The sequence below is a fragment of the Galeopterus variegatus genome, unplaced genomic scaffold (assembly GCF_000696425.1).
Source record: "Galeopterus variegatus unplaced genomic scaffold, G_variegatus-3.0.2 Scaffold348, whole genome shotgun sequence".
NCBI classification, from domain to species: domain Eukaryota; kingdom Metazoa; phylum Chordata; class Mammalia; order Dermoptera; family Cynocephalidae; genus Galeopterus; species Galeopterus variegatus.
In genome coordinates, this window is record NW_007726459.1 from 174,497 (window position 1) to 188,282 (window position 13,786).

A 13,786-nucleotide genomic window follows, 5' to 3' on the forward strand; every position below is an offset into this window, starting at 1 on the left:
GGGCGCGTGACCCCACGGGGCGACAGAAGGGTCGGTGCCGACAAGGAGGAGCCACAGACGGACGAGCGGGCTGGTGTCAGCCTGTTCAGAGCCTCTGCCCCGGGGAGGCGGCCACCGCACGGGGACGGCGAGGACAGTGTCGCCTGTCTCCCGCGTGGAGCCGGAGACAAGCCCCGAGCTCGCCCCGAGGACGGCGGGGCTCAGCGGAGTGTCCAGCACATGGCGCGTCCCCAACACACGTCCGTCAAATGAGTGAATGACACGAATGCATCACGGGGATGCTCTGCTTGGTCCCCCGCCCCCACCCCGGGGCTCTCGGTCATTCTCCAGATCCCAGATCTGACTGGCTCGGATGGGGACAGAAGGGCCCTCGCAGCCAAGCGTTGTGCCAGGTGTGCTGGGCGACTCACCTGGTCCCCCTCGCGACACCTGCACAGTCAGCACCGCAGATCTGCGAAGCCTCGCCCGAAGCCAGCTGTGCTGCGGGGTCGAGTGTCCTCAGATGCCAGAAAGGTGACACGACACACTGCACCTTCACTATACCGAACCTGGGTGCACTGGGGACACCTAGAAATCGAACACATGAACCCTTCTGTGGTGCGACACAGGAACATTCACACCAAGCGGGACAATACATGACCTCAGGTCACATCTCGCTGCCACGTGAGTCACGGACTGTTTCTTGCTCTCAGAGTGCGGACGTTTGGAAATTGGATGAGGGACCGTGGACCTGTGAAGTCCTGACATTGGGATGATGTGACTGAGGCTCTGAGAGGTGAAGTAAGGTGACCACAGTGACCTGACGGCAGGGAGGAGGCCCGGTGAGGACGTGGCTGCCTCGCACACCGAGGCCGCGCTCTGTCTACTGCACAGGTCCGGGCCCTCGCCCGCTGCCCCGCACGGAAGGCCAGCGAAGGCAGGCCGAGCTAGGACAGACGTTTCCTCTCCGGAACAGCAACGCCTCCATCTTCTGGCCATCTGTGAGAACAACATCTGACCCCAAACCCCAGGGAAGGGCCGCTGAACCATCTTTCCTTTCTGTGACCGTGCACATGATATTTCACGGGCCAGGGAGCGGCGAACAGATTGCTCCTGCCTAATCCATCCTTCAGAATGACAACGACGACAAGAAGCACGAAACCTCCTTCACCCGATTGCGAGAAATTCTACAGTGAAAGTGCCAGTTTCACCCTTCCCGGTATCTCCAGAGCGGCCTTTCTAAAACACCAGGCTCTCTTGCTTCAGACCTTTCCGTAGTCCCCCGTCTACAGACCCTCCTTGTCACCCCGCCTGCGGTCCGGCTGGCTTTGCCACACCCCTCACTCCCCGTTTTACTGCACTGTGTGTCCCGTTACAGCACCGGGACCGCAGGCAGATTCGTTTGTCTGCTTCCTCTGCCAGACTCAGCTCCTGCACCTTGTAGGATGCCTGGAATAAAGTAAGAGTTTGGTCATTTTTGAGGAAAAAAAATTAGAGTAAATTTATTTCATGAGCTTAAAACTATCAAAAATTTGTTTATTAATTAAATCCAAGTATGAATAACCATTGTCAGGCTTCTAAATCTCAGTATGATTACACTTTTCCTACCCTTCCCTAAATATGGATTTTGGTAGAGGGCCTGACGGAGAGAGCTTGGGGATACCTGATTCCCCGAAGAAGGGAGATCTTCAAAGAACGTAGTAATCACAACATCCAGAATAATTTGCTCCTGTAAGAGATGGTTCTTTCCTTGACTCTCCCACATCTTCTTTTCTCTTCTTAGAGGGTGTCTTGAATTTCTCAAAATAAACGCAAATGGAATGTGGCGCTTTGGAAGTGGGAGTGGGTTACAAAATAAACAGATACTTATTTCTTTTCAGGTAAATATTTTGTTTTTGCAACAGCTTTGTTTAGATGTAATTCTCATATCATAAATTCACCCATTTATAGTGTACGATTCAAAGGTTTCTAGTCTATAACGAAGTTGTGCAACCATTGCCTCAATAAACTCTAGAATATTTTTGTCATCCCCCAGAGAAATCCTGTACCCTTTAGCTGTCAACCCCTGAACCCTCACTCCACCACACCCCAGCCCCTAGCCACCACTACTGTACTTTCTGTCTCTATAGATTTGCCCATGGCGTTCAAGGTTCATCTGTGTTATAGCATATATCAGTACTTCATTTCTTTTTATGGCTGAATAATATTCTGCTCTATGGCTGTACCACATTTTGCTTGTTCATTCATCAGTTGATGAACATTGAGTTGCTTCCAGCAGTAGCTACTGTGAATAATGTTGCTATGAACATTCCTGCGCAGGTTATTGTGTGGACATGCTTCCATCTCTCAGGTAGGGTATGCTTGCATACCTAGGAGCAGAACTGATGGGTCAAATAATACAAGTATGTTTATTTCTTCTCCCTACTAGATTACAAACATCCCTAAGGCAGGGTTCGAGGCATTCACCTCCTGGATCAGTGCTATGAGCACCAATGTTTGTTAAATATTTATTGACTGGATGGATATTTGCAATGCCAACGTGGAACATGGTAGGGAGTTGTGGGACTAGACAAGCATCATGAATAAGATGAATCTTTTTAGAAAATATACTCAGATCATGAACAATCTTAACACTGACAAGTAAAATTGCCAAATATACTTCTCTTCTGTAAAATGACAGCAACAATACCATATAGAGTTGTGTTAAAAGTTGTTTCCTGGGCCGGCCTGGTGGCGCACTGCTACAGTGCACCGCTTGGGAGCGTGACGGTGCTCCCGCCGAGGGTTCGGATCCCACATACAGACCGGTTCCCGCTCACTGGCTGAGCGAGGTGTGGGAGCAACACCGAGGGTTGCGATCCCGTTGCCGGTCCCGGTCCGGTACGGGCGCGACACTGAGGGTTGCGATCCGTTGCCGGACACGAAAAAAGACAAAAAAAAGGGAAAAAAAAAAAGTTGTTTCCTATCGGAGGAGGCCTCAATAGACCTGGCACGCATAGTAGGCACTGAGTCCATTCTATATAGCTAGTTAAATCAGCATGGTCCCTTGTCCCCAAACTGGTGCAAGTTTGGCCTTCTATGAAATCTTGTTGGCTTCGATCTTGAAAAGCCTGGGTTTTCATCTCCTCTTCAGCTTTGTCTTTTGCTGTCCAATGTGAGATTATTGTAGTTGAGTCTATATTCAAAGCCAGGGACTCTGTGAAACTTTTCTGGCTGTGGCAAAACTAACTGGTCTAACTAACTGATATCAAGGCAACTAGTTTAGCAATTGAAGAGGTGACTAATCTAATGAGTCTTGCTCTCATGTGACCATTAGAAGTGCCACCCCACCACAGAGTTCAAGGTTCACCACCTCTGTTTGGCAACATCACCATATCTCTGGTGAGCTGTGCCCACCGAGCTGTATACTCTTCAAGTCTCTGGAATTAAATTTTTTTCCCTTAAGTGGAGTGGGGGCACAATTAATCTTTTTAAAACCTGGTTTGTTTATCAAATAGACTCAATCTGTCTCCTTCTATTTAGAGTGTTGTTCTTGAGATCATTTAAAACCAAATGAGAGAGAGTTCTATGTTTATTTTACTATTATGTTTAAATATGTTGGAATATAAAATAGATATCTAATTAAATATTTTAATGATGTGTTAAACTTTATTGATTAGGATTATCTCCATATTAAAATGAGTTTGAAATGATAGAGTCTCTAAATTTCCGAATATAAATGCATTTCAATTACTTTCAAGTTCAGGAAAAAAACTAAAGCTAGAACCAAAAATATTATGTAGATCAGTCTTGCTTCACCAACTAGATAAAAATATGTAATCAGAACATCAACTCGACAATCTAGAACTTGCTAGCCTTAGTCTATTGCGCATAAAGTATAATTTCTGTAAGTGAAGGATTTCTAAAACATTTAAAACTTTGTAATCTGGTGAACTGGCAAAAAACATTTTTTTCCTTATGACCTTGCTTACACTATTAATTCATTTATTGCCCACCTTCTTTTAACAGGTAGAACGGAGGAGGCATTCTCGTTTTCCTGTTTGTGAACAAATGCCCGGTTAGCACTATGGGAACTACCAAGTTTTATTGCAGGGGTCAACAAGTACCCTAAAGGTTCCCAATTTGTGGTGGCACTTGACAGTTCACAGACACGGCACCCTCTGGGTGGGCACCAGCTACCGAATCCTACGCCCAGTCATCAGCCCCATGCACTCCCACCCTCTGTCCCCAGAATCACAGTCAGGAGCCCCACCCCCGGGGGGAGGGGGCAGAGGAGGTAGATTTTGTAACTTGGAATGGGATCCCATTTGGGACAGGTAGCCAGCTCCTTTGTGACCATTATAGAAAGACCTCGAACTAAGACACGGCCTTGAAAACCATCACTGTCCCCTCTTTTTCCACACACCCTGCACCGCGGGCCACGTATCAGCATAAGAAGGCTGAACTGGGCAGCACCCTAAGGACGTCTTCACTGCAGGCTTTTACCAGCTCTTATTGTTATTATTCAAGTAGAAGGAAAAGACAAAAGAACCCACCCACCCCCCCTCCCAAAAAACACCCAGTAGGAGGGACGTGGATGTGCACAAATATATTTCCTGGAATCCAGAAGGGGGGGGGGGGCATCCATCAAAAATGTAGCTAGTACAAAAGTTGGCCACACAAACAACTCTTTTTCAGACTGAATTGTGTAACCGGAGACATTGTCTCACAAGGAGAGTGTCCTGGGCCAAGTTTAGGCAGAGGAAAATTTTTCCAGCATGTCAGGAACGAAGTTGACGTTCCATTAAGAAAAAAAAAAGCGCTAGAGGAAGGAGTCAGGGGAAGGCGCCAGAATCCAGACGGGGTCACAGCCAAGATCACTCAGGAAGTTCCCCTCGGAAGAGCGACCACGGCCGGTCTCTCACTTGGGCTCCAGCCCCAGTGGACGTTTCCTGTCCGGCCCCTGGAAAGTCCACCCAGAAGTTACAAAACATTCTTCTCCCTGGAGCCGAGCTCGTGGCTCGGGGGACCGTCCCTCCCATGGAGCAGGTCTCAGGCCTGCCCTCCCCTTCCTTCCGCGGATCTCCACCCTGAGCCGCCCGAGGAGAGAGGCTGGATCTGCGGGAGCAAGCAGGTGCTGCAGAAGGGACAGGGAAGCGACCCTGGGGACCCGGCCAAGCAGGTAGGACAAGGGGGGCTGGTTATCCTTGCAGCGTGTGGCTGAGTGTGGGGTGGTGGGTGGACTGAGGGGACTCTGCATAAGGTCAGGCATTCCTTTTTCCCTCTTTCCAAGTTCAATGTTAATTCTTAGTCTCTAGAAGCTCACATGTCGTATCGTGTGGGAAGCGTTAAGGCAGAAGTCTGGGAGGCAGGTATAGTGGATCCACTGATTTGTTTCTTATTTTTAGTGAGTCCCTGAGATGTCAAGGGCTGACTAGACCTAAGGGAAAGGGCTGGGGAAGGCATTTCACCGTGATGAACCAGGGCCCGGCTGTTTCCCAGAACCTGCGCATGTTCTTCCCACCGCCGTGCTGTCTTTCCCTTCCGTACCCCCTCCCTTCCTCATGGGGACACCAGCTTTGAGTTATTTCTCCAGGTGTGAGGATGTGGCTCAGGCCCTTGGTCAGAGCCCTTGAGCACCAGTACTGTGAGTTCATGGACAAAGCCAGGGACTCTGTGAAACTTTTCTGGCTGTGGCAAAACTAACTGGTCTACCCAGAAGCCTGCGTGTGGCCCATGCCCCCAGCAGTCAGTCACTAAAGACCAGCCTTGGCAATGCACATGCTGACATTGGACTGGCTCAGAGAACTCAGCATGGCTTCTGTAGAAGGAGTACTCACAAATATATGAAGCAGTCATACATGAAGCATTTCAGATGCCCTTTCTCTGAACACCTGTGGCTCTACTGTCTGTACCACATTCTGTCCTTTGCCTCACAATGTCTTGCCTTGTTCTCTGTAGCCTGAACAAATGAGGGAGTGAACTGAACAAAATAGTCGCTGCCTACTAGCTGGTGATCCTGAGGCAGCAACTAACTCTTGTTGAGCACTTGCCCTGTGCCAGGCACCATTCTAAGGGTGGTAGATACTACCATCACAATTCCCATTGTATACGTGAGGAGATTGAGGCTGGAGACACAACAAATAAGCAGCAGCCTCAGTTTGAGTCCATGCTGCGGTGCTCTAAAGCCAGAAAGACTGGGGTTTGAATCTTGGTTCCAGCATGGTCTGGATGTCAACCAAGTGACTCTGGACAAGTTAAATGCCCTCCACCTCAGTTTCCTCATCTGCAAAATGGGATAATAATAACTCCACCCCACAGAGGTGTCACGAGGGATAAATTAATTTTAAAAGATTATTTTACTGAGGCAGATAAACCATGCAAGCATGCTCTTCCTGGGCACTATAGTGTGTTGTAGCTGCTCAGGAATCCCTTCCAACTGAAAAGCCTCAGAGTTCTGTAGGAGGTGGTAATAGTACCTTGTTAGGATTTGTGCCTTCCATGAAGGACGTTGGAGTTCACTCACCAGTTAGCGTAAGACTTTAGCTCCTGGCTCACTGACTCTAAGCTCCATAAAGTCAGGGATCGCATCTTACGTACACTTGTTTCTCTTAGAAAATTCCTCTCAAACTGTGATCTAAGGACATTATTGCTCTTCGAAAGGGATGCAGCGTTCCCTGTCAGGAGGAGTTCAACCTGTGGCTGCTCTAGGATCCTCCTCTTCCCACTTCCAACAAAGCAGTTCTATCCTTACCTGACTTTTATGTCAAGGTTTCCGGTTGGAAGGAAGTTTTAAAAACAATTTGCAGAACTGCTGACTGGGAACAAGTGGTGCTCTGCCTAGACCGAAAATGACTGCTTATGGCACAAGAGTTGATTGAAGGGATTTCTAGCCTTGCCCCTCTCTAGGATCTCACTTGGCCCTCCTGTCCGCCTCCTTTAATGATCATCTCCTGCCCCGGGGAACCCACTGGTGGTGGCGTGCCAGGCAGGCTCAGGGAGTGAGCTCTTCCATCCGAGGCAGTCTGTCTTCTGGTGCAGGAGCATACAAGTGGCGGAGCCCTGGAGAGCTTGTATTACAACCTGGCCTCCCTCTGAGTCTTTTCTGAATGTGCCCTTCTCAGTCGTGCTCCCAGTTATGGAGTATGTGATCGATAATTACAATAGCTTATTATTGATATTTCCTTAATGATAACAGCTTATGTACTGAACCAGGCACTGTGCTGAGCACGTTACACAGATCAGCTCGAATAATCCTCACAGAAGCCCTATAAGGTAGCTTTGCCTTGGGCATGATCCCCACTCTGCTCAAGAGGAATCTAAAGGAAGGGACAGTAAGTGACTGGCCCAAAGGCACCCAGCCAGTTAGTGGTGAAGGTGGGATCCCCCATGTCTGAGCCACAGCACTTTGAATCTTTTTGCAACTCTGTTTGACAGACGTAAGAGGGATATTGTCATGAGTATGGCTCTTCCTATTTTGGCAAAGGGTACTCCTGAGAATAGGCTGGGAGAAGTGGTCACAGGGCTAGGAAAGAATGGTCCATGGAAGGAAGAATGCTATGAATAAGTGACGTTAGGATTCTTGCCCAAGCTGCACCCCTGATAAACCTCACCTCTTCTCTGAGAGGAAGTGTAGTTTAACAGGGAAAGAGTAAGCCTCTATAGCCTGACTGCCAGAGTTCAAATCCCAGCTCTGCCACGTATGAGCGAGGTTATCCTGGGCAAATTACACAACCCTCTGTGCCTCAGCTTCCTCATTTAGAACTGTGTCTGACATATAGTAAGCACTCAGTAAATGAATTATTATGCATAAAGGAGGTTCTTGGATTAACCTAAGGAAAAGTAGTTTAGTGGCAGTCTGGAAATAAGAAGTAATTGGTGATTGAGGCTACATAACAGACACCAACAAATGTAATTTCAACTTGAGCTAGGGAGGAGAGGGTTGTACCTGGACCCCAGCTGGGAAGGACCTATAGAAAAGAGCTTAGATGTTCTCCCAGGGGTTAAAGAGATAAAACTGAAGAAAACCAGTCTTTAAGGTTAGCCTTGCCAAATTGGGTCCTATGATTAAGTGGAGTAAGTATAATTTATTTTTCTTTGTAGTTATGGAAATTAGTTCTCTCTGTGACTTAGTGTTATAAAAAAAATTGTTTTGCTTGTTTTCTTTTTTCAATGAGTAAATGCCATTGGCTGAACTACTTGTATTTTTGGAAGGATGACTTTAGGATTTCAAGCTGAGATAAAATTTAAGAGCTAAATATAGATGATTGTAAAAAACAGTAAGGAGATCACGACTTACAAAATAATTTTGTGGCTTTTTCAAGGAACAAATTTTGAGCATAAATTTATTAAATTTATAAATGATCTTGAAACTAGTGTGCATCAGTTTGCCAACTTTTACTGGAAGTAAAAGTAGGTGAGAAACAAATCAATGACTGACATTTATTGAGCTCTTACTATGAGCTCAGCATTGTGCTAAGTGCTTCCTGTGCATTATCTCATTTGTTTAATCCTCATGACCCCCCTGTCATGAGTACTATTATTAGCCACGGTTTGCAAATGAGGACAGCAAGGTTTAGAGAAGGAAATAATATGCACTAAAACACACAGCCAGTACTGTGCTGGTGTTGAGCTTCTAACTCAGGACTGTGTAATTTGGGGAGGGGTGCTTAAATCTAATCTTCCCTACAGATAGAAACCAATTCTATCCTTTGACTAGCACTGTATATATTGATGGAGGGACACTAACTCTGTCAGCACAGCACAGCACTAGGTCTGAGCGAAATGTTAGAGGCATTTTAGAGGGCAGGTCCCAGAGATGCCATGGGGAACTGACAGTAGATGCACAGTGTAACTGCAACTAAGCAAGAAAACTGTGCCAAGGAGGGGCCAGTTGTGGATGACATCAGGAAGCAGGCTGTCTTAACCTTTCTCTATGCACTTCCAGAGGCCTCCCTGTCTCCAGGGATCTCAGTCACTCTCTGATAAGACAGAAAAGGTCCCAGCTGTGGCCTCCCAGCAAGCCCCGCTCTGCACCTGACACCCTCAGTATCCCATATCCAAAATTATTACTATTATTATTATTTGTCCATCAAAACTCCTTTTGACCAGTGCTTGACTTTTAGAAAACCATCTGAGAGCAATTGATAAATGAATTCATGCTGACGCAGCTCTAGTGGGAGACAGGCTTCCCTGCCAGCCAGGAGGAGAAGGATGTGGCGAGGCATGTGGAGCAGGGAGACTCCCCGGGCGCCCCAACCACCTGCTCCCTGCTCTGTGGCTGGAAAGGCAAGCTCCTGTCTGAGGGTCTGAAGGCCCAGATTGCAAGCTTTTGGTGTGTTACCTGACAGAGATGCTGCTTACCTGAATTTTCAGGTTTACAGCACCGGCTCGACAGCGACAGTTCTAGGCGGCAGTGTGAGGTGTGGGACGTTACTCCTCGGTGCCCAGAGCCCTCTCTCTTTGTCCTTCTCTCTTTCCCAGTGCCCCCCCACCCGCCTCTTCGGACTCCCCTTCCTTCCTCCCTCACCTCTGCTGAGGCCTTTACGCTCTTAACTCCCTGCACACTTACAGCGCACACGGCCCAAGTGTGGGTGTGTTTATAACAAAAACCAAATTGTGCTGGAAACAAGATGACCAGCAGTTTAGGGAGGGTTTTTCAGGATTTTGGAATAAAGCTCCTCCTTAGACACTCCCCTCCCCCACCAAACCATATGCTATAAACCAGTGCTCATTTGGGGCCCCTCAGTAATTATGGAGGGTCCTGGCTTAATGATGACGGTGGGGTTGGGAGAAGGGTGGAAACCGGTTGTTTATCCGCGGCCACCCCGATATACGGGGACGCGGAGGGGGGCTACTACATCTGCACCCTCCGCCCTGGAGGGGCCGTGGGAGATCCAGCCTCGCCCTCTAATTTAAGAGGCGGTTCGTCCAGAACAAAATGCCTCAGACGGCAGGGAGGGCTTGGCGTGTTCACTGCTCTATGCGGGACTGTCCCGGACCCGCGAACTTTCCAGTGTGACGTTCTGGCTCCTTCACCGTCTGCCCGGCTGCTGGGCCGGCTGCCGCGGGCCCTCGGGCTTTCCTCGGGAGCAGGCGACACGGCGACAGGGAACGGCCCGCCTCCTCGCCCGCCTGCCGCCCTCCTGCCGCCGCGCGCCTGCGCCGGGTGTGCACAGCGCGCACGCGCACCGCCGTCGGCGAGCACTGCGCATGTCCGGGTGGCGCGCTCTGCCGGCGGCCGCTGTGGGCTCCGGGTGCGCAGTCGCCTCCCCGCCCCCGCGTCGGGGCTGCTGTCAGAACCGCGGGCGCCAGGGCGCGAAGGGAGCTCGGAGACTATTCTAACGCCTCCATCTCACGGCTGAGGGGGTGGCCCGGGAAGTCGGGACTTGCCCCGGGTCGCAGAGCTAGGGCCCGGGAGCCCCGCTATTTCCCCAAACCAAGGCGGCCTGCGTGGACAGCTCGGGGAAGGGATTAGGTTACGGGGGCCGGACGTTTCCACCGGGTGCAGGGCCGCTCTGCAACGCTCCTCCAGCGAGATTCAGCCCGGGCAGGGGACGGGGGGGTCCAGATACTCGCGACCCTCGCTCCTCCCCTGCTGGGAGTCGGGGCCTGTTGTGTCCCCTGACCAAAGCCGCTGCGCCTGCCGGGCAGCCGGCTGTCCACGCGTCCCCCTCCCCCTGGCCCTCAGGGGCCCCTCGGGACAGCCCTGCAGCGGGGCCCGAACCGTCCTCACTCTGACCTTGTGAACAGCCCCTGCGTTAAACTCCAACTGCAGAGCGTTACTGCCACAGTCCTGACTGCACGTGGGTGGCTTCGTCTATCAGAGGAAGTGAAAATCTGCGTGATAGGGAGATGTTCCCGAAACTTAGGAAGAGGGGGTTAGTTTCCTGCAGCTGCTGTCACAAACGGCCACAAACTCGGGAGCTTAAAGTAACAGAAATTTATCTTGTCATGGTTCTGGAGGCCAGAAATCCCAAATCGGCATCACTGGGCTGGCTAGGTGTCGTAGGGCTGCGCTCTAGGAGAGCTCCTGTTCCTCGCCCTGGCCTCGTTCAGCTCCTGGCGGTTGCCAGCCCTCCTTGGGTGTGGCTGGGCCACTGCAGTATCTGCTTCGGTGGTCACATTGCCTTCTTCTATGGGTAGAATCTTCCTCTGCCTCACTTTTGTGAGGACACTCCTGATTGTGTTTAAGGCCACCCAGATAACCCAGGATAATCTCCCTGTCGCAAAATCTTTAATTTAATCACATTAGCAAATTAGGTAACATACTTTCAGACCAGATAGATTGTTCCAAATAAGGTAACATTTACAGGTTCCAGGAATTAGGACCTGGTACCTTTGAGGTCAGTATTTAGTTTACCACAGAGTGTGAGAGAGGCACAGGGGAATTCCTTCAGAACAATTCTAAGGACACGCATTTCTTGACAACCTTATGCTTGACAAAAATATCTGCCAATCTTTGGGGGACACCGGTTGTTTTGAAGATGCCTTTCAGAGATTCTCGAATTCTCTTGTCTTTGGGCCTAGCAGTGGGATATCTCCAAGACATTTTCGTTCTGACCAGGCAGAGCACTGTGGAAGACAAGATGGTGGGCTGAGATGGGGACGTGAAAATCTTGGAAGGGCCCAGCCTAGGAGCATTTAGAGTATGGAAGTCATTGACTCAAAGGGTTGAATCCTAGACCACAAAAACTGGAAGCCCCTCAGAAATTACCCAGCTCTATGATGGAGTTTGGATGTGTTGTCCCCTCCAAAACTCTTGGAAATTTGATCTTGACCTGTGATCTGCTTGTACCTACTGGCTGCCTGCCACTTTCCACCATGAGTAGAAGCAGCCTGAGGCCCTTGCCAGATGCAGCTGTCCCAGAATTGTAAGGAAAATAAACCTCTGTTCTTTATAAATTACCCAATCTCAGGTATTTCAGTTATAGTAACACAAAACGGACTAAAACAGGAAATTGGTACCAGGAGTGGCGTGTTGCTACACAGATACCTGAAAATGTGGATGCAACTTTGGAACTGGGTAATGAGCAAAGGTTGGAGGAGTTTGGAGGACTTAGAAGAAGACAAAAAGATGAGAGAATGTTTGGAACATTTTAGAGACTGGTTAAATCGTGGTGGTGAGCAGAATGCTGATAGAAATATGGACTGTAAAGACCATGCTAAGGAGGTCTTAGGCAGAAATCAGAAGGAGTTTATTGGAAACCAGGGCACAGATCACCCTTGCTGTGAACTGGCAAAGAATTTGGCTGCATTTGGTTCATGCCCTAGGACTTTATGGAAGTTGGAACTTAAGAGTTGTGAACCAGAGTATGTGGCAGAAGAACTTTCTAAGCAGCAAATCATTAAGGAAGCTGCATGGTTGCATTTAAGAGTCTACTCTGAGTTATGGCTGTTGTGAGGCTGCCTCATGGTAAAGGAACCAGAACACCCAATTGAGAATTTTAAAAGGGGTTTTTATTGGCCAGCCAGTGACTTGTCTCTCCAAGAAACAAGGAAGAGAACAGCCCTGAGTTTAAGTTTAAGGAGTCTTTTGAAGGCACATAGTCACACAGGCAACAAATCATATAGTCACACACTTATAGTTATCATATAGTCACACGCATACACACATACCCTCCTGGCATGGAGGGGGGGTGGGGAGGCCTAGCGCAAGCTGATAACAGAAGCTGAAAAAAGCCAGTTAATTGCTCAGGGGCAGCAAAAACTTTCACAGGACAGTTTCCTTCTCAGGTTGTCTAGATACATCCGGATACAGCTCTTGGTGTTATCAGTCAGAGACAGCATAAGCAGGAAACAGAAAAGGCAGGCAGAACTTAAAATTTTTCTAAGTACAGGACAATTTTTTAACCTTCAATTTTCACCACAGGTGTTGGGGGGCTTTCAAACAAGAACACTTTTCAAACAGCAAAAATGGTATAAGCTAAATCAATCTACCTCATCACATGGCAGCAAAGGCATGACATAAAGCCAGAATTTAAAAGGGAAGCAGAGTGTAAAGATTTAGAAAATTTGCAGCCTGGCCATGTGGTAGAAAAGTGGAGAGCAGGAGAAAAATGCAAGGGTGAAGCAGATAAAAATATTATCTTGGCGGTGAGGCAGCCAGATGCCAATAACCAGGACAATGGAAAAAAGTCCTAAAGGCATTTGAGAAGTCTGGAAGGGTGCCCCACCCATCACAGGTCCTGAGGCCTAGAAGGACTGAGTTGTCCCAGAGGACAGGCCTGGTGCACAGTTGCCCTTAGGAACCTGCTCCCTGCATCCCAGCTGCTCTGGCTGGAGCGGCCCCAAGTGTGGTTCATCCTGCATCCCTGGAGAGTAGAGGCCTGAAACCTCAATGGTGTCCAAGTTGTGTTAAGTCTGCAGGCTGGCAGGACGTGAGAACAGTGGAGGCATCGCAGCCTCCACCCCGATTCCAGAGGATGTATGGAAAAGCCTGGGGGCCCAGGCAGAGACCTGCCGCAAGGGCAGAGTCCCTGCAGAGGTCATCTACTATGACAAACAGAAAAGTGGGGTCAGAACCCCCACCGAGAGCCCCACCAGGGAAATGTCTAGTAGAGCCAATGCAGCAGGGCTGCCACCAGGACCCCAGAACTGCAAGGCCACTGGCAACATGCAATGCAGGCCTGGAAAAGCCACAGGCACCAGTGTGGCCCACTGTGCTGCACCTGGAAGAGCTGTGGGAATGAGGCTGCCTGAAGCTTTGGGGGCCCAGATGCCCCACTGTGCCCAGGATGCAGGACTTGCAGTCAAGGAAGATTATTTTGGAGCTTTAAGACAATGTCTGCCCTGCTGGGTTTTGAATGCCTGCCCTGCTGGGTTTCGG